This window comes from Arachis hypogaea, chromosome 18, assembly GCF_003086295.3.
Source record: "Arachis hypogaea cultivar Tifrunner chromosome 18, arahy.Tifrunner.gnm2.J5K5, whole genome shotgun sequence".
Classification (NCBI taxonomy): domain Eukaryota; kingdom Viridiplantae; phylum Streptophyta; class Magnoliopsida; order Fabales; family Fabaceae; genus Arachis; species Arachis hypogaea.
In genome coordinates, this window is record NC_092053.1 from 130,200,871 (window position 1) to 130,226,621 (window position 25,751).

General features: G+C 30.5%; 1 pseudogene; it reads left to right on the forward strand.

The window, feature by feature from the left end:
• The first annotated feature begins 1,099 nt into the window (after positions 1-1,099).
• LOC112770562 (KH domain-containing protein HEN4-like) lies at positions 1,100-22,817 on the forward strand (annotated as a pseudogene).
• Positions 22,818-25,751: the final 2,934 nt, after the last annotated feature.

Sequence of the window (25,751 nt, forward strand, 5' to 3'; positions counted from 1 at the left end):
GTCTTTCTCTGCCTTCATAGTGCCGGGCTTGGTTGTAGGCGGGCTGCCGTTTATTGGCAGCCACGACCCGACTGACTTCTTCGTCATTGATGTACTCTTTGGCCACGCACTGGATCTCTTGCATTGTCTAAACGGGCTTTGTGGTAAGGTGTTTCCTGAAGTCCTCATTCGAGAGCCCGTTCGTTAAGCACAAACTTGCCACTGAGTCCGTCAGACCGTCAATTTCCAAGCACTCGTCATTGAAACGGTCCAGGTACTTCCTGGTCGGCTCCCCGGGTCTCTGTGTTACCCCTAGCAAATTGATTGGGTGTTTAGCTTTGACAATCCTGGTCGTGAATTGAGCCAAGAAGGCGTGGCTGATGTCGGAGAATTGGGTCACCGAGTCCTGCGGGAGGTTGTTGAACCACCGTATCGCTGGGCCCGCCAAGGTGACCGGGAAGGCGCGACATCTGACCTCGTCTCCCACCCCTTCTAGGTTCATCCTGGCCTCAAAGGCCGTTAAGTGTTCCAGGGGATCTTGTGTTCCATCATACTTCATCTCCGTTGGCTTGTCAAAGTGTTTCGGCAGTCGGACCTCGAGTACGGAACGGTGGAAAGGGGTCGCTCCTATTATCACGGGTCCCTGGGTAGTTCTTCTCAGCTCGATGTTCTCCCGACGCGCGTCCTCGTCGCCCCTGTTCGACGCGCGTCGTCTCTCTCGTCTGGCGTAGATGATGGGGTCTTGACTTCTTCTTCTGGCGCGTCCCTGTCCCCCTGTGCTTTCTGACTCATACTGGGGGCTGGGTGTGCGCCTCGAGCGGCTCCTCGAGCGGGAACTGGTAGGGCTTTGCTCCAGAGTGTGTTGGTCGTGTTCCCTGTCTGCTAGCCTGCGTTCCAAGTCTTGCATCCTGTGGCGTAGCTCTTGCATTATCCTGGCGTGGTTGTCACCAGTCCCTCCGAAGGGGCGTCTTTCGTGAGTCTGTGTCGTGTCCCTTGGAGGCGACCTCTGTTGTTGTCGAGTTTCCGTCGAAACGGCGCCTCCCCCAAGCACGGGGGGCGCGGCCTCGCAGCCTGTCCCAGTTTGGACTAGCACGAAGTCCATGGACGAGGTTCCCCACAGATGGCGCCAATGTTCGGTAGGTCGGTTACCGGACAGTTCGAGTCAGGATCCGGAGTGATGGAAGGGGCTCGTCTGGTCGCGATCTTCCGGTCCGGGAGGTGCGAGGTCCCGAGCACTTCGTGTAAAGAAGAAGGGGGTGCCACCTGCAAAGACACTCCGTCGCTCTTGTCAGAATATGTGCAGGCGAAAAGAGGGTGGTGTAGGAATATGACATACCTCGGGGAAAGAGCCAGTCTTCCCCATATATATATGTCAGTAGTGGGCCCCTGACGAACGGACTTTTGTGTGGCTTAGAATTCACAATTGAAATCTCGTTGTAAAGTATAGCTTCTAAACCAACAATAATCCTTTCATACAAAAATTTGTTTATCAAAATGGCGCCGTTGCCGGGGAATTGCAATGGTGTTATGTTATTGGTTATTGTATATATGTGAATATTGTGAATATGTTTGCCTTTTGCTTCTTTGTTAGTTCTTACTAGTTTTTAGGATTTAATTTTCTTGCTTCTTATTTGATTTTATTTTTATTTTCTCTTGCTATCATGAATTCTCACTTTGGCTATGAGTGTGATTACAACTATGTTGTAGGTAATGGGGGCTACAATGAAGATGTGTATCAAGAATGGGATAACCAAAGGTGGGAAGAGCCATATGCACATGATCAATCTTCATGGCAACAACCTCCACCAATACACTATGAAGAAGAGCCATTCTTTGATGCATATCAATTTAATGGCTATGGTGAACTCCCTTGTGACTTTCAAGAACCACCACCATATGCCTATGAGTCATATCCTCAACATGACCCTCAACCACACTCACAAGCCTATTTTCAACAAACACCTCCATATGACCATGATCCTTACCCACCATACCAACCTCCTTTTGAACCATATGAGCCATACATGGAACCACAATTCCAAGATTACTACTCCCAAGAACCACTTCAATACACACCACCACCTCACCAAGAAGAACCACCTTCCTATAATGAACCCTTTCTCCAAGACAATGAACCTTCTTATCCACTCCAACCTCTAATGGATGGAACCCTTGGTGTTCTTCTTCAAGGACATGAGGAGATGACAAGGGATGTGCAACAATTCATGACCGCCTTGGATGCGGTGGTAAACCGGTTAGCATCCCAACTTTTGGACACTCAAGGAACTCCCATGGCTCAAGAAGAGCATAACATGAAGGAGAGATTGGAAACTCCGGTGGAAAAGGAGGAATGCTACTTTGTGTTAGAACAATTGGAGGAACCTATGACCATTGAAGAAGGGGAAGAAGTGGTTGAAGACTTAGGAGATGCGGAACTTCCATGGGAAGCTAAAATCAAAGAAAATCCCTCCAAGAAGAGTAAATTTGATGTTGAGGAGGAATGTGCACAACCTCCAAGGCATATTCTATATGAAGACTTGGAGGGAATGAAGCAAGAATTGAGTTCCCTTGGTGATGAAGATCATGCATCCAATCTTCTTGGTGAAGAATCATTTGAATTTGAAGAACCTTCTCCCAATGAATTTAAAAGTGATGTGGAGGTAGATTTTTCTCAACCTCCCATTTATGACTTGAGTGATGGAGACGAGCTAGATGAAGTTGATGAACAAAGGATTGAGAATGAAGAAGTTTATGAAGAGGTGGAGATTGACAAGGAAGAACACAAGGGAGTGAAGCTCGCTAGCACATTGGAGATACCTCTCCCCAAGCCACCACCATCCATTCTCTCATTCAAGTGGGTAAATTCCTTATACTCAAGCTTTATTATTCCCCTTGAATATGGTTTGCTTGAGACGGATGGTCAACTTAGACATATTTGTGGCTTTAAAAGCAAAAAGGAAATGGCTAGTGGTTGGAAACATTATTCTAGGCTCATTATGGTTGCATGTTCAAAGCTTAATTGCACGGTTTGGTATAGAGCTAGATTGTTTGGGTCTAGGAGAATGTTTGGTCACTTTATTGAGAATTCTAAGGTCATGCCACCCAAATGGAATAATGATAATCAACTTGAAGATGGGTGTGGAAATAAGATATGGGATCCGGGAATACACGAGGATCAATTTTGGGAGCCCATGGTTTGTGAAGAACTCCATCAAGGCTTGAAGATATTAAAATTGACGAATGGAGCTTATTGGAGATTCAAGCATTGGTGGATGTTCAAGGATAGCTTCAAGCACAAGCCACCTTGAGAGGAGCTCCCCATAAGTCCAACTTAAGGACAATAAACAAAAGTGCTAGGTGGGAGACACCCCACCATGGTAAAATCTTTTCATTTTCTCTTTTGTAAATATTGGTAAAATTAGTTTAATTTCATGTTTAGATTAGTTGGTAGAGTTTAATTGGTAGTTTAAGTATGTTAAATAAGGTTTTATGGTGTTTTGGTAGCTGTTTGGAGGTTTGGAATGCTTGGATTGGTGCAAAAACATAGAAATTTTTTTTTTGAAAAATAGAGCACCATCCACGCGTACGCGTACATGGTGCGTACGCGCACTTCCAGCATTTTCAACCATCCACGCGCGCGCGCCATGCGTGCGTACGCGTGGATTGAGAAGTTCCAACCTCCATACATTTTCCAGAGAGTTGTGCCTGCGCCGCGCCAACGTTGTGCCTCTAGCACAAACCCCACTTGCGCACACGCGCACATGACGCGTACGCGCCACTCTCGAAATAAGCCAACGACGCGCCCGCGCCATGCGTGCGTACGCGTGGATGCCCTTTCTTCCATCCATTTCTTTTCTTCTCCTCTTTCCAATTCCTTCCTTCTCCTTTCTTCTTCCCTTCTCCTACCCCTCATCCAATACTTCCAAACACCATGGATAACCATTTATTTTAGTTAGTTAATTAGTTAGTTAGTTAGTTGATTAGTTAGTTTTAGTTTAGTTTTCATTTTATTTTCTCTCTTTTCATCATAAGTGTTGGAGTATTGACTTTGTTTACTATACATTGCTATATCCCTTATTGCCTAAATGCTATTTTAGCATGAATATTTTTAGATAATTTTTGTTGGATTCTATGATTGAGGTTATATTTTGTTACTTGGTTTTGAGTTCTTCATGCTTACCTTTTGAAAAATACCAAGTGATGAGAATTGTCTTCGAGCTTATAACTCTTTTGAATTGCATGTTGTAGCTAGCCATCATGTGATTTGGATCCTTTTCCCTCGATTAGGCAACCTCTTGATGGATGATGTTGAGCATTTACCTTAATGCACTGTATTTCATGATTATATCCATCCATATGTTTGACTTGAATGCTTTCATGCTTCTCTAATGCTTGTCTTACCTTACAAGTTCACTTAAAGCATCTCAAGCACACTAGGATAAGTGAAGTGCATGCTTCTTTTGTGACATAGCTTTTATGCTAATGTGTATTCTAAACCGCGCAATTTAGAATTCACACACCTAATATTTCTTAATGTCACACTAATTCACTCACCTCATTCTAGTGATTTACCTCATTCCAACAATGTATGCTTCCTTGCTTTTATATCTTCTCATCTTATGGTGTTATATTTTTGTTTTTCATAATGAATGCACCACAAGCAACCATGGAAGCGGAAGAAAGAACACATAGCAATCCGGAGAGTCGCCGTACCCCCTTGCTCATCTTTGAGTGCACCGAGGACGGTGCAAACTTTTAAGTGTGGGGAGGTCGTCCGACCGGTCGGCGATTTTGGGTGACAAATTTCTAATCCCAACACTTTTGCATTTCATTTTAGGTTTTTTGGATTTTTGTTGCATTTTCTTATTTTTGCATATATATACACAATAAGCTTAGTCAAAATAATGAAATTTGCCAAGGATTTCTATCTATAGGGCACCAATTGATTTGAGTGGAAAACTTTTCATAGAACTTGCTTGAATTATATATTTTGTGGAACATGATTTATGAGCTAAGAACACAAGCTTGTGAGATTTGAGCCTAACGGTGTGGTTACATCTTATAACCACTTATTTTTCCTTCTTGTGTGCATTATTCTCTTTCTATGATTGTAATCTTTGATTTGTTTGATTCTTTATGTCCATTATTTTGTGTATTCATGCATTTATGTGATTGAGGCCATCATTTCATTTAGCTCACTTACCCAAATAGCCTACCTTTTATCTTCCATTGTTAGCCAAATTTGAGCCTACGATTAACCCACTTGTTCTTAATTTAGCACATTACAAACCTTAAAGCGAAAAAACAATGAATGTCCTTTATTTGGATCTTTGATTAGCTTAGGCTAGAGTGTGTGTATCATGCAAGTGTGGGAACCTTGGGACATTGGGTGAATAAAAGGGTAGTTTTGTATTATTATTGTAAATATTGGGAATTGGGTACATGCTCATGTATTGATTAAATGTATAGACCTTATGCATTGGTACTCTTGTATATAGTTTGAAAGAAAGAAAAAAATGAGAAAAAAAACAAAAAAAAAATATATGAAAAGTATAGAAAAAAATGGAAAAAGAAAGAAAACGAAAAAGAAAGAAATAAAAAGGGGACAAAATGCCCCAAGGTGAAGCTCAATAAGATCAATGCATATGAGTTGTGAAATGAAAAGAAAATGCATGAGTATGTGAAAAAGTGAGAAAATGGGTAGTTAGGTTAGAACTTAATTGTATAGGATATCATAGGTTAGGTGGAAAGTCTAAGCTTATCAAAGATTCAAACTTCAAGCTCACTTAACCAAATATGCATCCTACCTTGACCCTAACCCCATTACAACCTATGAAAAGACCTCATGATATATGTATGCATGCATGAAATATTTGTTGATTGTTAGAAGAACAAATCTTAGAAAGCATGATTAGGAGAGAATTGAGTGAATCAACCCTAAACACTTGAGCGAATAGAGTGCAAACACATCCGGTGAGGGTTCGATGCTCGATTACATGTCTCCACCTATGATCATCTCCTTTCATGCAAGTTTGTGAAAATATTTAATAGCTCAATTCAATTGTGGATTAGACTTGCTAGTCCTTAGCCCTTGTGCATATATGTTTCTTGGGAATTGATTTATTTTGACCAAGCACTTGCATTCATTTAGATAGTTGCATATAGGTAGATTGCATTTAGTTAGTTTCCATTGAATAAATGCCATACCCTTACTTCATTCTTGGTTTAAGCATGAGGACATGCTTGGTTTAAGTGTGGGGAGGTTGACAAACCCCAATTTGAGGGTTTATCTTGTATTGATTTTAGGGGATTTTATCACCTTTTACCCACATTTATTCAATGAAATAGCATGGTTTTATAACTTCTCCTTTAATTGTGCTTAAGAGTGAAAACATGCTTTTTAGGTCTTAAAATAGCTAAATTTAATTCACCTTGATTCTATTAGATGCCTTGATATGTTTGTTAAGTGATTTAAGGTTTAGGAGGCAAAGATTGGATCAAGGGAATGAAGAAAGAAAGCATGAAAAGTTGGAGAACTCATGAAGAAATGGAAGAACTGGAAAGCTGTCAAGCCGACCTCTTCGCACTTAATCGGCCATAACTTGAGCTACAGAGGTCCAAATGATGCAGTTCCAGTTGGGTTGGAAAGCTAACATCCGGGGCTTCGAAACGATATAAGATTTGCCATAGTTGCTACACGTATGGTGGCACGCACGCGCAAAGTACGCGCACGCGCCGTTGCTGCCACCTAGTTCATTTAAAGCAAAACGTGGCCAGCGATTTTAGAAGCCTTGTGGGCCCAATCCAACTCATTTCTGATGCTATTTAAGCCAAGGATTGAAAGGGAATCAGGAGACTTTCCATACTTTTCATACTTTAGAAGTTAGTTACCATTAGTTTAGTTTTAGCTTAGTTTAGTAGTGAGAGTTAGTTTCTAGAGAGAGAAGCTCTCACTTCTCTCTAGAATTAGGATTAGGTTTAGTTCAATAATCTTAGATCTAGGTTTTAATCTTTGCTTTCTTCTACTTCTACCTTTCAATTCTTTGTTGTTACATTGCAATTTCCTTTATGTTGTTCTTATGTTTTGTTGTAGATCTACTTTTGCTCCTTCTATTTTCTTTCAATTCAATTAGAGGTAATTCATAATAATTGTGTTCCTTTTGATTGTTGTTGTTAATTCATTGCCATAATTGTTGTTAGATTCTATTTTTGTTATCAATTTACTTTGCTTTTCTTTTATGCCTTCCAAGTGTTTGATGAAATGCTTGGTTGGATTTTAGTATAGTTTTTGTTCCTCTTGCCGTTGCCGGGGAATGGATTTTTGATGGTTTAGAATTTCACAAATGAATTCTCGTTGCAAGTATAGTTCCTAAACCAAACAATAATCCTTTCATACAAAAGATTGTTTGTCACAAGTAACAAACCCCTAAATTCTATAAACCGAAGTATTTAAACCTCGGGTCGTTCTCCCTAGGAATTACAATGAAGTGTCTTGTTATTGGTTATGGATTGTATTTTGGGGTTTTGGGATAAGAGACATGAAATGTAAATGACAATGAAAATAAACTAACAACTAAAAAGCACTTGGCAAGGTTGTGAGAATTAGAAGTCCTATCCTAGTTATCCTCCTCGATTGTGACCACAATTGTCCATTGCTACCACTTAGTTAACCTCTAATAATGGAGGAAAGTCAAGTGGATGAATCAACTTGATTCCACAAGTCCTAGCCAACTCCCAAGGGAAAGACTAGCTTTAGTGGTATCTAAATCAATTAGCAACTTCTAATTATCAATCAACAAAGACATTAGATAACTCAAGCGTCACTAATTACTCTACCATAGCCAAGAGGAACAAAAACTATACTAAAATCCAACCAAGCATTTCATCAAACACTTGGAAGGCATAAAAGAAAAGCAAAGTAAATTGATAACAAAAATAGAATCTAACAACAATTATGGCAATGAATTAACAACAACAATCAAAAGGAACACAATTATTATGAATTACCTCTAATTGAATTGAAAGAAAATAGAAGGAGCAAAAGTAGATCTACAACAAAACATAAGAACAACATAAAGGAAATTGCAATGTAACAACAAAGAATTGAAAGGTAGAAGTAGAAGAAAGCAAAGATTAAAACCTAGATCTAAGATTATTGAACTAAACCTAATCCTAATTCTAGAGAGAAGTGAGAGCTTCTCTCTCTAGAAACTAACTCTCACTACTAAACTAAGCTAAAACTAAACTAATGGTAACTAACTTCTAAAGTATGAAAAGTATGGAAAGTCTCCTGATTCCCTTTCAATCCTTGGCTTAAATAGCATCAGAAATGAGTTGGATTGGGCCCACAAGGCTTCTAAAATCGCTGGCCACGTTTTGCTTTAAATGAACTAGGTGGCAGCAACGGCGCGTGCGCGTACTTTGCGCGTGCGCGCCACCATACGTGTAGCAACTATGGCAAATCTTATATCGTTTCGAAGCCCGGGATGTTAGCTTTCCAACCCAACTGGAACCGCATCATTTGGACCTCTGTAGCTCAAGTTATGGCCGATTAAGTACGAAGAGGTCGGCTTGACAGCTTTTCGGTTCTTCCATTTCTTCATGAGTTCTCCAACTTTTCATGCTTTCTTTCTTCATTCCCTTGATCCAATCTTTGCCTCCTAAACCTTAAATCACTTAACAAACATATCAAGGCATCTAATAGAATCAAGGTGAATTAAATTTAGCTATTTTAAGACCTAAAAAGCATGTTTTCACTCTTAAGCACAATTAAAGGAGAAGTTATAAAACCATGCTATTTCATTGAATAAATGTGGGTAAAAGGTGATAAAATCCCCTAAAATCAATACAAGATAAACCCTCAAATTGGGGTTTGTCAACCCCTCTGAAGGGCAGGCCCATATTCTCAAGGACGCTATCCCATAGTTGCGGGAGAGCCGTACGAGACGCGTGTCCGGGTCGGTTGAGAGGCGCGTAGCCGGGTCGGGTGGAGCTCGGGTCGGGTTGACCCGCGGGAATCCTGGGCCGTAACAAAACCTAATGAAACAGTTCTGACATCATTGAAGATCGCCAAAATCGAAGACGACGACAACTGACTCAGACACGACCCAACTCTGCTGTCATGGTGATAGTTAGGAATGAGAGTGGTGGTGAAAAAAAATTGGATAATAGTAAAATTTGGAATTGAAAAAGTGATGGTATGGAATAAAATTAAAAGTTAAAATTAAATTATGTTAGAGTATTTTAAAAGTTTTAAATATTTTTTTAAAATTTGAATAATTTTGTTAACAAAAATTTATTTTTTATAGATAAAAATAAAATTTTTGTTTCTTTTAGTTAAATTTGTGGGTGTTTTAAACTTTCATAAGTAAAAATAGTAGTTTATTTATTTTTCTTTGAAGTACCATGCAATATGTGAAATATTATTACTTTTTATTTTAAAAATTTTTCTTGCTTCTTGCACTTTGATTTTTTTTTTTTGTTGCTTTTTTCCATCTATAAAATACATTGAAGTGACATATTCAATATTTTTTAATGGATCGATTGGACACAGATTTTTTATTTTAATAAATAAATTAATTATAATAATTATTGAAATAAATAATTTAAAAAATATTTATTAAAATAAATATTTTTTTTATCTCGTTCATACTATAAAAATAAAAGATGTTTGTTACGGTACGATGATAAATTTATATGTACCAATACGTTTAAAATATAGACAAATAACAATAAGACAAATGAAATTTATTTTTCACGTTAGTATTTATTTATTTTTTAAATATACTAGTGTATGTTCCCGTGTACTACACGGGATAATACATAAAATTATATAAAATTTTTTATTAAAATTTAAATAAAAAATATACATAGTAATTATTATTATAAATATTTTACAACTTAAAAATATTAAAAATAATTAATATTTATTTTAATCAATTTAAATTTATTGAATGGTCATCTCATTTGTCCGCTTAAACAAGTATTTGGAGTTCGAATCTCGCCTTATGTGTATCACAATCCATTAGTTAGCGACGGAAAAGGATCCTCTCTAGTTTTTTTAACAATTGATAGAATACAATGTGATCTCTCACCTTTAATTTTATGAGTGGGACCAAAAATAAATAAGAGAGAGAGCAATGAATGGTTAGATTGAACACGGAATACCATCCAGTTTTTTTCTCACTAGAGAGGATCCACTCCCGTTAGCGACAAACACTTAATAAATAGAGCATCAATATGTGGTGGATTAATTCTCGACTTGCCAAGTTAGGAAATCCATAAAAAAAATTGTATTTGTCTTTAAAATAGATTAATTTTTCATTAATAGAAATACTTATGAATTTTTGTCTTTATTGAAATTTACTTGGGACAATTTTATTTATTATTATCGTATTCATTCTTGAAATCAAAACAATATGATCAACATTGTTACTTGTTAAAATTTCACATTTTATGAAATAATTTTTAAATTTTCAAATTCATAAACTTATGTCATTACAAAAGTTATTAGATCGATTAATATATTTTGGTAATATGGTGTATCGAAACACCATCGTTGAGTATTAGTTAGTGTGAAAAGAAACCGATAACAACTTTTGTTATTCAATATATAATTTATTCTATTAAAAAATAAATTAATATTTTCTAAACTTGTAAATACATTTTCTTCTAATTTTTTACACCATTTTATTTGACAATATTTACCATTAAAAAATAGCAAATAACGATACTATCTTACAATATATATGATGTACAAAGTAATTTCTTATCTTAAAATTAATTTTGGTTAGTGAGATAAAATTTAAAATATTTTTCTTATTTTCTTACTCAAATTTAAATTTAAATTTAGAATTGGTTAACAATTCATCATTTTTTTAATTTCAATAAAAAATAAATTAGTTAGATACGAAATATTCATCATTTAATAATTTCCATCATTTAAATTTTAATTACCAAAAATTGGATTAAAAATTAATTATAAACTTAATAATCGATAATATATATATTAGTACGTAAATAATAATATCTCAATGTATTGATTATTTATTTTTTTTGACAGAATTAATGTATAATCTATTGAGGATTGATTTATTATCCAAATTTTTTTATAAACTTTGTAATATGTGAAAATAGTAATCTTATTTTTTATTATTATTTAAGAAATTCTTCATAATTTTTTAATTATGTAATTAACTTAATTAATAATCTTTATTATTGCTTTTATACTAAAAAATGTCGATATATACTATTTACATATTTTTTCACTACTAATAAATAAATAAATATTTGTACTATTATACTTATTGTCCTAGATGATAACTTAAGTTATTTATTTTGTATATTAAATTTATTAAATGTATGTTAAGATGAAAAATTAAAATTGTTCAATATATTATATAAATAGTCATTACAGAAAAGAAAAAAATAATAATCCTTGATATATATAGTGTCATGTATATATTAAGATTCTCTATTTTAATTATGTGAGTGATTATTATTATTTTCACTTTTTCGTTACATTAGAAAATAATATTTAATATTAAAAAGGAGATAATTAATTTTTTTTAATTTGAATTAAAAAATGTCTTGCAAATATATCTAACTTTTACATATACTAAGTGTTATAATATTAAATAGTATAGTATTTGCTATAACAATGACTCAAAATATTAATTTAAGATATATTTGGGCCTAGTAAGACCCTCAACTAAAATCTATTGTTAGGGTCCCAAATCTGCCTTAGGTTCATTACCTTAAAGGCCCAATGCAGATGCAGTCCACGCGTCCCCTCTTAAATCGGTTCAGATTGGATCTCCATTGCTAGTTAGATATGATAATGAGGACTCAGGGGAGCGTGAGAAACCCACTTTCCATCCCTCATTCCTATTTTAAAAAAATATCCCCGTTCTTTCTCCGTCATTGCAAGTTCCTATTTAATTACCCCTCAGAGAACGTAGATCTCTTCGGTATTTACGAATATTCTTTGAAAATTTTTTAAAAAATTAACACAAAAAGACATAATATAATAAATCATAAAATAATCAATTCAATATAATTCAACACAATTTATAATATATTCGTTATGAAAAATAACATTTTAAAAGGAGAAAATATAAAAAAATAATCCAACATAATAACATAACATAATTTTTTAGAACGATACTGAGTGACGTAGTGACGGACTTGATGAGAGGTAGAGAAAGTAAGTTAGAGAGAGAGAGGATCAAGGCTAAGAATGAGCCTGGAAGAAAAAGGAAAAATTCGAATTGGAGGCCGAAATTAAGGTTACTAAATTCAAGAAATGGATTTACGTATATATAAATTAGGATAAATTAATAATTTTATATTCGCGTATATTTAATAAGTTTCATAGAGCGGGTACTTATGTCCATGCCCCTATTAGGAGTAGCAAACGGAAAAGTCTGCCCCGTCTTGCCAAAAGCCCACCCCGCCTAGTAAGACGGTCCTGAATTTTCCCCCGCCCGCCTAATGGTAGGCTGGCGGAATCTCCTTTTTTTTATAAACCATTAAATATTAAACAATATATATAATTTCACAACCATTTCAATAAATTTATAATTTCTAAAAATATAAAAAATTATAATTTTTAAATTCACGCACATTAACGTCTTTATAATTATAAATATGTAATAAATATAATTATAAATCAATTTTTTTGAAACAAAATAATAAAAACAGCATTATCCAAAGCAAAAAAATATTATCCAAAATATATAATTAAACATCTTCAAGTTTATAATCAATCAAACATAAAACACAATCCAAAATATAACTTAAAACTTCTTCAATTATCATCTTCATCCTCTTCTAGATCAATAACATCATAGAAATTTGTAAAAAAATGGCTCTACCAAAATAAAAGCTTAGCCCAGCGGAAAAGCCTGCCCCGCCCCGCCGAAGCCCGCCAAATCCCGTCGATTAGGCGGTGCAGGGTAGGCGGAATTTTTAAGTTTGGTGGTCATAAATTTTCAGCCCAACCCGCATTTTTTGGCGGGTTATGCGACCGGCTCGACAGGTTTCGACCCATTTGCCACCCCTAGTCCCCATCCATTTTCGCGTGGCAGGTCGTGAGAATTTCAGGAGTCCCCATCTAGCTCCAAAATGCGAGTAATCCCTGCAAATACCCGTTTCGGCTGTTTTTGTGATCATCCTTATTACTAGCATTCATTGGTTCGTGATGTGGAGCTATTATAGCCACTCAATAAATTATCAGATAATCAAAGTTTAGGTTATATCATTTTTATAAAGTTACATGTATCCTTATTATAACAATATTAATAAAAGATAAATGGATAAACACTAAACTATTGTTTGGATATAAGATAAAAAATAAGAGGAAAGAAAATGGAAAGAAAAGTATATTTTTTTGTGTGCTGTTTAGATGAAAAAAAATGAATGAAAAGAAAATAGAGGAAAAAATTTCTTTTGCTTGAATGGAATGAAAAGTAAGAAGAGAAAAAATCATAATAGAGAAAAATTATATTAATATTTTTATATATTATATATAATTATAATTCAAATGGTAACTCTGTATTTTTATCCATGTTTGCACTTTTGAATCAGTTTTCTTCGCAACTTTGAAGAGAAAAATTTACGTGAGTTCCATATATACTTTTATGTTTTTCATTCAATTTCTTTGTTGAACCAAATAATGAAAATTTGATTTTTTCATCCATTTTCTTCTCTAGCATGTTATTTCTCTACAAATTCTTTTAATATAAACAATGCATAAATATGTCTTCTATTCTATTATATATAACAATAACTAATATCACATATTAGGCTAATTTACGTTGATAAACCAAAGTCACCCTAAAATTACCGGAATCCCCTAAACCCAATAACGTTACCTAGTTGTCTCCATTTATATTTTCATATAAATCGAATTTAATGAATTCGAATTAGGGTAATAAATAGTAAATCTAATTTATATTTAATAATTTACCTCTAACTTATGGTAAAAATGTAAGATATGATGCCAAAAGAAAAAAAAAAAACTAAAGCGACATAAATTTTTTACTAACAAAAAAAATATTTTTTTTATTTTTTAGACATGTATCTATCTTTTTAAGTTATACATTTTGATTTATATAAATTAATGATAATTAAATGTACAAAAAAAATACTAATTAATAAAGAAATAAAATTTAAGATAAGCATATCCTGAACAAATTGAAATAAAATAAAGACTTTTAATTATGATCATTAATTATAATTACATATATTTACTTCAAGATTTATACTTCGAAAACACAGTATATTAATATTTTGTATTTTTATTTTTTAATTTTATACTATCACAAACATTAGTTACTCTCCAATAATGACAATACTTTTAAAAAAATAAACATAACTAAATGATTTTAAAATTATATAATAATTTTTAACATAACAAAAAAAATATACAATTACCTAAAATATAATATTTGTGTAGTAACTGAAATTTAATTGTCAATATAAAGTAATATATAATATCATTTCGTAATCAAATAAGTGTTCAATCAAAGAATTTAATATTTATATAATAATATGACAAAATAAATTAAAGTTTGAGTTTAATCATAGCAAGCGTTTAAGTTTAAATTTTTATAAATTAATTTATTTGCGTTAAAGTGAATTGCGCAATAAAAAAATCATAACAATTTTTAATATTGAAGTAGACAACAATTTATTTATAAATACAAAAAGTGTATTTAATAAGTAAGAAATTATTTTATTTTAATTTGATCCATAATTCACATGATTTGAATTTAGCTCAATATATATGATTTGATTTGATTTAATTATTAGTTGAAAATATCTTAGTTGCCTATTTTATTCATAGATTTATTATTTTAATGACTAATAAATTAATCAAATTAATTAATTAGTACACACAATAAATTTGGATTAATAAATTAAAAGAAATAAATTAAAAATACTAACAGAATATTAAAATAAATAAATTAAAAAATACTACCAAATCAAATTGATATAAATTATAATACATTATATAATATTTAAATATTTAATCAAATTAATTAGTTGATATAGTTAATTTATCGTAATAACTTATAGTTAATGAGTTAAAAGAAATAAATCGGAAAACATTCTTAAAAATATGCTACGTCAGCTTCATCATTAAGTACAAAAATCCGATTTTTATATAATAGAATAGATAAATTTAAATGCGTAATATTATTCTTATTAAAATTATCTAATTATATTTATGCAACTTAAACTTTTAGAGAAGATTATTAATGACATCTTATTGATCAAAAAATTTATTAATGATTCTAGAGTCTAAATAACTTGATGTGAATTTTTTTTTATTTTTTACATTAATTTTAGATAAAAAAATTAGTTCTCACATATAATTGAAAACTTAAAATGCAATTAATAAAAATTTTTTATCTATAATTATTAATGAGATGTAATCTAGATATAATGAGATAGAAATAAATCATATAAATAAAGATTTTGTATAATAGATAGAGTTAAATTCAAGGATAACGATGTTTTTTAATTAATTTTTTTAATTTATTCAATTACAATAATAATAATAATAATAATAATAATAATAATAATAATATATTTGTCTAACTTAATTTAACTTTCTCGTAGACAATTCCTAATCTATTTTATATTCATCTACATGGAAAAAAAAAAAAGAAATGAAGGATATACAATCTTTAACACGGTGCGCCACCTAACTTTCCTTGCCCTCAATTATGTGACCTCACTCCCAAAAATCCAGAGGAATAGAATATTGCTTGACTTGCTTTCGAATGCAATAGAGAAGAACATGCAACTTCCATCTCGTCGCGGTTATTCCACCTGTCCAGTCATTATCGTTGTCGTGTCTGCTCCGCCGCCGTGTGCGTTGCTATGCGTCATCCAATTTAATGAATTTAATTAGAATAAATAATAAATTATTTATTTTATTTTAGACTTCATAAATGAAAAAACCAATTCACTGATACAATGAATTACAATTAACGTAGTCTAATTAATTAATATAAATTATAATAAATTATATTAATATTTAAATATCCAATCAAATTAATTAGTTGATATAATTAAGTCATTGTAATAAATTGTATTGAATGAGTTAAAATAATTAAATCGAAAAACACTCTCTGAAGCATGCTATATCAGTTCCATCATTAAGTGCAAAAACTCAATTTTTATATAATAGAATAGATAAATAGAATAAATAAGTAAGTAAGTATTTACACTATTATACTTCTTGTTCTACATGATGACTTAAGATATTTGTTTTGTATGTTAAATAATATAAATAATATTTTGTATCTTATATTCATTAAATATTGATATTAAGAGGAGAAAATTATGTAATAAATTTTATAAATAGTAATTATAAAAAATAAATAATTATTTATTATATATATAATTCTTGGTATACATAGGATCATGTATATATTAGGATATCTATTTTAATTATGTGAGTAATTATTGTTATTTTTATTTTTTTATTATATTAGTAAATAATATTTAAAACTAAAAGAAAGAAAAATAACTAAAAAATTTTCTTAATTTGAATAAAAACTCTCTTATAAATATAAATATAGTGATGTAGAAAAAAAGCTAAAGCGACATAAATTTTTACTAAAAATAAAAATACTTTTTTGTTCATTTTTTTTATACACATGATTATTTTATTCAAGGTATAAATTTTAATTGATATAAAGTAATGATAGTTAAGTATACCAAAAAAAAAAGCAATCAATAAAAAAATAAAACTTAAATAAGGCAAATATGTTCTGAAAAAAATTAGAATAAAATAAAAACTCCAATTATAACCATTAATCATAATCATATATATTTATTTTAAGATTTATACTTTAAAAATTTAGAATATTAATATTTTATATTTTTATTTTTTTTAATTTTAGACTATTATAAATATTAGTTGTTCTCTAATAATAGCAATTCTTTTAAAAGAATAAACATAATTAAATAATTTTAAAAATATATTATGATTTTTAAAATAACAAAAAATGTACAATTACCTAAAATATATTATTTTTGTGTAGCAATTGAAATTTAATTGTCAATATAAAAGTTATATATAATATCCTATCATAAACAAATAAGTGTTTAATCAAAGAATTTAATATTTATATAATATAAAAAAAATTAACTTATACAATGAAAAATTTTATAAATCAAATTTTATCATTTTAAATTTTTATAAATCAAATTTTATCATTTTTTTGTCGAAGTAACTTATACAATGAAAAATTCCTAACGCATTATTGATACTCAAATAATAGAAATAATATATTAATAAATAAAAAATATTATTAAAAATTAAATATACAGATAAAAAATTATAACTTGCAAAAATATTTTTAGAATTTATTACACAAATATTAAAAGTCATGTATTTATATAAATTAAATTATATTAAGTTATAAGATATTTAGATATTTAATTAAATTTAAAAATAAATAGTATGCCAATTCAAATAATTTAGATTGGAGATAAAAAAGATATATAATCAAATTATATCATATAACATAACATTTCTATAAGTTTCTTTTATAAGAGATTTAATACAAAAATATTTATCATCATCTGTTTAACGTAATAATTTAAATTTAGGTGAATTGTTCCAAAAAATACCTTTTTTGAATTATTTATTGTTAATATCTGGTCAATTTCATAACATTCAATAATGACATAAATGATTATATTTGAACTACAAAGTTAATCTAAAATAAAATATAGAAATTGATGAGAACAAAATATTAAGACAAAAAATGATTAGAAGCGTAAAAATAGAAAAAAAAAATATCAAATTTAAATAATGTAAAAAAGAATCTAATATATAAAGATGTGAATTGTAAAAATAGAGAAATACATATATAAAGAAGAATAGCATGCATGCATAGACGTTTTTTTGCTATATCATAATTTGCTCCGGCTGTACAATGAATTCACCGGTAGTCGGCAGCTCCATTGAGCAACGATAATGCTTAAATTGAGATATTTTCGAGTTATAAATAAACAATCAACGAAACATTATTCTTCCATACCTTTTCATTTATCCATAAAAGAAATTTTACATAAAGAAAAAAAAAAAGAAAAGAAGAGTTGAAATAGCAAGAGCGATAAAAATGATAAATCATTTTGTTTGGCCGTCTATATATAGAAGACAGAAAATTATGATTATCTAACAAAATTAATTTGTATTTATTGCATTTAATTTGAATAAGCAAGAAATGATCATATTTTAATTTAGTATTTAATTCACATGATTTGAATTTGACTCAATACATATAATTTAATTTGATTTAATTATTAGTTAAAAATATCTCAATTACTTATTTTATTTATAGATTTATTATTTTAATTATTAATAATTTAATCAAATCAATTAATTAATAGACATAATTTATACCTAATTTGATTTACTAAATTAAAAAATACTACCAGAATATTTAAAAAAATAAATTAGGAAATACTATTAAAATAAATTGATATAAATTATAATAATTATGTAATATTTAAATATCTAATCAAATCAATTAGTTGATATAATTAATCTCATAATAAATTATATTTAATGAGTTAAAAGAAATAAATCGGGAAACACTCTCATAAGCATGTCACGTCAGCTCTATCATTAAGTTGTAGAAATCCGATTTTTATATAATAGAATAGACGTTAATTCATATATAGTATATAAACAAATTTAATTAGAATAAATAACAATTTATTTATTTTATTTTAGACTTTATAAATGAAAAGACTAATTCACTAATATAACAAATTATAATTAATGTAGTATAATTAATTAAGTAATATAAATTATAATAAATTATATTAAGAAAAGAAATATTTAAATATCTAACCAAATCAATTAGTTGATATAATTAAGTTAGTGCAGTAAATTATATTGAATGAGTTAAAACAATTAAATTGGGAAACACTCTCTGAAGCATGCCACGTCAGCTTCATCATTAAGCACAGACATCCGATTTTTATATAATAGAATAGATAGATAATATATCACCACTTTTATTAAAATACCCTTTTAATTAAATAAAAAAATATTTATTTATTTAATTTTATAAAAAAACTTAAACATATTTCCTTTATTTGATTAGACAAAAATATCCTTTTAAATTAATCAAATTTTAAAATTCAATTAATTCTAATTCTATAATTTTAAATAATTAAAACAACAAAACAAAAACATATTAAAAAAACAAAAAATTAAAATTATTCTTCATCCTTGGGTTCAGAAACCTTTTGCTCCTCGATCTCTCTCATCTGTGTCACTGTGACGACGCCATCGTTTTGGTTCCCGCACGGATGACCTTTCCTTACCCTTACCTTCAGTCTTCATTCTAAACCCCTATCTTTAACAGCTTCTCCCCAAATCAAAAAAGGAAGTTGAAACAGGAAAGCTAGCTTCTCCACCACCGCCGCAAGAACTGCCGCCGTCCGTCGCTCTCAGGCACTACCATCGTCGTCTGGTCGTCCGTGCTTCTTCCTCCTTCAAGAATCGCAGCTTCTTCTTCCTCGAGCTCGGCGCGTCAGTTCCTGGTATATCATCTGCTCCATCGCGCTCCTGCCGCCGTCCGTCGGGCGCTCAGTCACCATCGTCTTCGTCTGGTCGTCGCAGATTCTTCCAACTCAAACCGTCTTCTGAGTTGTGTTCGTCGCCTGGCCTCTGTCTCCGTCACGATTCTGCCCCCTCTTCTCAGACTGCTCAGAAGAAAAACCCATCTCCATTCCAGTTTCCTTCCTTCGAGTTCAGAGAGCAGAAGCTCAACCAAGAAAAAAACCTTAGACTTCGACGGTCAGTTCACTGCTAACTTCTTCTGCATTTTTTATTTATGCCATGTTCAATGATTATTTGATTACTGAATATTTGAATGTTTTGTGTTTTCATTTTTTATTGAATGATTATTTGATTACTAATGAGCTCTAGTTCTGCTCTGTTGCTATTTTTGTGTGTTGTGATATTTTTTTGAATGAGCTTCTGCTGTGGTGCTGTTTTGTGTGTTGCTGTGTTGCTTTTTTATGTGTTCTTTATTTTTTATTGACATGCATCTGAATGATATCACCACTGTAACTTAACTACTAAGTATTGTAGTACTTGATTTTAGTTATGATTTTTAAATTTCTTGATTCTTGGTTGGCATATTTTCTGCAATTCTCTAGTATTCTCTTGGTTGCTATTCTTGATTCTTGATTTTTGTTATGATTTTTTAATGCTTCTATTTTTTCCTGTTCTATACTTGAGTTGATTCTGTTCTTTGATTTTTTATTCTTGATTTTTCACTGCATCTATTATGATTCACCATAGCACGCTATTTGATGTTATTTCATATACGAGTGTTTCATTTATATCATAATTAGTAATACAACTCTAAATATTTGAAGTTTGGCTAATTATAATTCATAGAGCATGTTACAAATCATTTTTATAAAACTCAGAAGAAAATTGAAAAGCTGCATGCCTATTGAAAGTTGAAACCAAATTAATAGTACTGTTTTAACTCTTTCCTAGTAGTCAATAGCAGAAATAGGCATTTGGTTTAAATATGCATGTAATGTTACAAAGAATTTGATCCTTGTTACTTATCTAGCTTAAATTTGTATTGTTTTTACCTTCTTGACTAAACAGATTTTTGTCTCTCTTAATGACTTTTAGTTTATCACTGTAAAATTGATGAGCAAACCAGAGAGTTTTAAGGAATTAAGACAGCGATGAAAGAAGGAAATACTTGCTATTTAATTCTTTGTTGATTATCATTATCAATCTTATATTTGGTTTAATATTTCTTCAATGTCATTATCACATGTTCTCTTAGTTTTTGAGTGGATGTGATTTTGGGTTTTACTTATTTGTTATCTCTCTGCTTTGGTCTTTAGATTTCAGTGGATATGCTTATATTCAGTTGCATAGAAAGATAATATGTTGTTGCTTACCAACTTTTATTGATGGCAGAAACTAGGAGAGCTTATTTATTTATTTGTTTATTCATTTATTTTTTGTTCCTTTGCTCATTTTGTTTTCATTCATTTAAGTTTAAATTTCGAGGGAGCTAATGAAGGTTTCCCAAATATACTCTATTTTGGTCAAATTTGGATCTCTTTTGGTTTGAATCTAGTTAGGTCACTTTCGGCATCTCATTACCGATTTAGCACACAACTGGAACTAACTTTTACTAGGCAGTATTGTATACCCTTAACATAAGTGTTCGAAAATTCTCTGGGTTTATTCATTTATTTTTAGCTCAACTTTTTCTTTAATAAACCGGATATTTTGGTCCTGGTTGTTATTATTTTGGCTAACGTTGATTGAAGATTTGGTTTCCTTTTATTATTCTCATTATGCAAGTGGGAAGTAGTTTTGAATTTTTTGCAATGATTTTGTACATAGTGGTAGTTGAAGGGAAGAATTGTTGTTTTTTTTCCCTCATAAGATGAGGCAAGTTGTTTCATATATAGAATCTGGTCAATTGAAGCTTAAAATTATGTTCAATAGTTATTCTGTCTTGTTGCATCCAAAAGTTATACTCTTATTTGTAAATATGTAAATGTCTTAATTGTTTATTTATTTTATATTATATGACATTATGTTGATCACTTGCAGATTCTGCAGAGAAGCCAACATATGTTAGGTTTCTTGTATCAAACTCTGCAGCTGGTTCTGTTATTGGAAAGGGTGGTTCAACCATCACTGATTTTCAGTCACAATCTGGGGCACGAATCCAGTTATCACACAACCATGAATTCTTTCCTGGGACTACTGATAGGATTATCATGGTATCTGGATAAATGAAATCCTAAGAGCTGTTGAACTTATTCTGTCTAAGTTGCTCAGTGAGGTAATTTATGATGTCAATTTGATTGGTAATGAAGAAAATAAAAACATGTATTACAATTTCCTGAAAGTTATTTACCTTGTGTCATTAGCTTCAAAGTGAGGATGAAAATGATCCTGAGCCAAAAACAAAAGTGAGACTCATTGTTCCAAATGGTTCTTGTGGTGGTATAATTGGCAAGGGAGGTGCTACCATAAGGTACTATTGCTTTTCCTCATTAAGTTATCTATTTACAATTTTTTGAAATATGTACAAATAAAAGTAGTTGTTGATACTATCATACTACTATGTCTTAATTTATGATTCTGGGTGTATTGTGATTTCATGTGGTTCTTTGGTGTTCCAACTTTTATTTCCCCTTGCTCCCCCTAAATTATGTCAGAAAAGAGAGAGTTCTTAATTGTAGGACCCTTTCTCTTTGTTTTTAAATTACACATGATTGGTGATGAAAGCTTAGAGCATAAATTCTTGCCTTTGGTAAGGTCATTCATTGAAGAATCTCAGGCTGGAATTAAGATATCTCCTCAGGATAATAATTATTATGGACTGAATGATAGGCTAGTGACACTGACAGGAACTCTTGATGATAACAAATGCTTCAATACGTGATGTACAGTTAGATTCTGCTCATGTTCAGTTTTCTAATTCTAGTGATGCTCAGACTTTACTTGAAAAGGAAGAAGAAAATACTAATTCTAATATCCTTCCTACAAGTGTTGATAGAACTGAAATATCGCCATCACAAGGTGAGTATGAAGATCTTGAAAGGGTGCTATCTCGAGATCTTTCAGGCCTAGATTTGTCTGACCAAAACAATGAAGTTACTGATGAAAATAGTTTTACTTTTAACCCAAGCCAATTGACTGGGAAAATCTATGCCCCTTGCTCAGACTTATGTTCATGGTTTTTTATTGTATTGGCTGATATTGATCTATACAAAGTTATTCTTTTTCTTTCTTTTTGTAACTTCTTGTAATTGAAATTGCACTTTTTTCTGATCTTTATATTAGGGAAGTATTGGTATTCTGATTCAATGCATTAATAGAAGTCAAATTATCATATGCCAGAGATTTTGGATGGTGAATTTTCTGAACAAAAATCCTATATTAGATGGTACAGTGGCCTCAGAATCAGAATGTTACAAAGTATCAGTAGCAAGTCCAAATCAATTCATTCCTTTCTTTTGCATCAGAAGATGCACAATCAAGCTTTGAAATGACCTCATCTTACTGCCTCATCTTAGAACTAATTAAAATTCTCTACTAGTAAAATAATATTAACCAGTACAAGTAGCTAACACAAGTTCATATATACTTGTAATTGTTTCATATAACGATACCATATAGGCATTTACGAAAATGATCTCATTTCATGTCCTTTATATACTTTTCAACAATCATCACTGTACTTTAGAACGACCTAGAACTAACTCAGCTCATGCCTCCTATGAAGTATTTAAGTAATAGTGACTGAATTTTCCTTTTTGAACATTCTCTGAAAATTAATCTTTACTGTCAGTATTTATTTTGGTCGCTACATACCTATTTCAAGTGACAACCAGGATTATGAAACCACTGTATATTGTTTGATCATAACTTTAGTTATTTATAACTAATCTATAACAAATTAAAGAAGCAATATCACAAGTGAATTGATGTTGATTATCCTTAGTCTCCCTTCTTACAAATAAAGAGAAACAAAATGTTCATCTAATAAATTCAGAATAACCTATAATTAAAAGCATCTTCACATAGTTCTTAATTAAAATTACCGCCTACCAAGTTATCATAATATATAGAAAAGGAAACTATCAGATCAAATGCAATAAAACAAAAACATAAAACTACACAAAGATTATTTTCGTACTTATTTTTTGGAGATTTGGTTGCTCTAAAATTATATTGTTATTTAAAAAAAAATTACACCATTAATTATCTTTGAATTAAGATATTAAAACTCACAAATAATAAATGTTATAAATTTAAAAGTAATTAAAACATCACTTTATTATTTTACTAGTATTGTTATTTTAGAGGATATTTTTTATTTTTTTTGTTATTTATTAAAAAATAATCTAATTTTCTATATATCTATTTATCATGGTTATAAAAATCAGTTTAAATCAATCTATTGAGCCAAAAATCGATAAACAAGACTGTTCGAACCACAAGGATATATAATTGCCATTTTTAAAACCAGTATTGAATAAAAAAATAACCAAAAAATAATTAGTCGAACTCAGCCAAAATCCAACTAGTTTTGTGTTAAAGCTTAAAATAAAAATAATATCTTAAATTAGTCCTTAAAAAATTTAGTTAAATATTTTAGTTTTTAATAAATTTCAATCGTCAAATAAGTTATCAAACTTTTATACTGTTAAGTAAATCAATTCGTACATTGGATAGTTCTTCTCAATTTTACGATGGGATGGATATATAGATTTTAAAAATTTTTAGGGTTGATATATTTTTATTAAATAACGACAACACTATTGATTTGTCTAATTTTTTGAATTATTTTTCACATCCAAATAAATTTTAGCATATAACGCGCTTCTTCTTCTTTCCCGCGCTTGTTTCAAATTCAGGCATACGTATTTCTTCTTCTTCTTCTTTCCTCGCACTCAAATTCACACATGCATTCTTCTTTTCTTATTCTTCATCTCTGATGCTACATCTTCTTTTTCTTCTCCTCCTTTTTTATTATTTTTCACTTTCGTTATAGTTATCACCACCACCACCACCACCTCTTCCTCCTCCTCCTCCTCCTCTTCTTTCTTTTCTTTTCTCATTTTTTGTTCATGATTCAATTTTTGTTTGTACGCTTGTTTTCGAATTGAGTTTGTGTGTCGCAATTAGTAAATAATTTTGTTTTGTCCTGTATTTAAATAAAGGGGCACTTAGTCTGTACTTGTTTTGAAAAGAGTTTACATTTTGAATTTAATTTTCAGTTTATTCTGAATATAATTTCGATTTATTTATGAATATAATTCGGTTCATTTTTGAGTCAATTATTTTGTTCTGTGCTTGTTTTGAAATGAGTTTACATTCTAAATTTAATTTTCGGTTCATCCTAAATATAATTTCAGTTCATTTATGCACAATTTAAAACTCTTCTTTCCTACTTTCTACTGCTTTTTCACTAGGGAGAGAAAAAGAAAAATACAGCAGTAACAACAACAAAAGAATGACGATAGGGAGAAAATACTCGAAGAAGAAGGAAGCGAAAAAGAAAGAGGAGGAGAAACGCGAAGAAGAAAGCAAAGACGCTCCGTGTGTAAACGAGTGTGAAAAGAAGAAAGCGAAGAAGAAGACGCTCATGAAAAGAAAAAAGAAAAAGCTGCACGTGTAATCATACTCTTTTAATGAGAATAGTTTTTGTTGGTATTGAACCTACTTAGATAAACTTTAATAAAAAAAAAAAACTTGGATGAGTAATTTTTTTTACTAAAGTTTAACGTGTAAATTTATGTATCTAAAAAAATTTACATAAATTTATGTATCTAACAAAATAAATGATTAAAAACTGATTTAATAATTAAAATTTATTAAAAATTAAATTGTTCAATTAAAATTTTTTTAGGAATTGATTTTGTATATTACAAAAAAATATTTATACACTAAAATTAACAATAAAAATCAAACACTAATATTTTTATTATAAATATATGTTATTAAATTTATTTTTAATATATATTTATATAAACAATTAAACCGTATATTTTAGTTAAGTTAAACCCTAAAATGGTCTATAAAATTCAAGGTTGCGAGAACCGGACCGGTCAATGAACCGGTGAGACAATTGGTTCACTGGTTCAGTGGTTCGACCGGGGTTCAACCGGGGTTCAACCGGTTTAATTAAATATAAATAAAATTATTAAAAATAATATATAATTTTCAA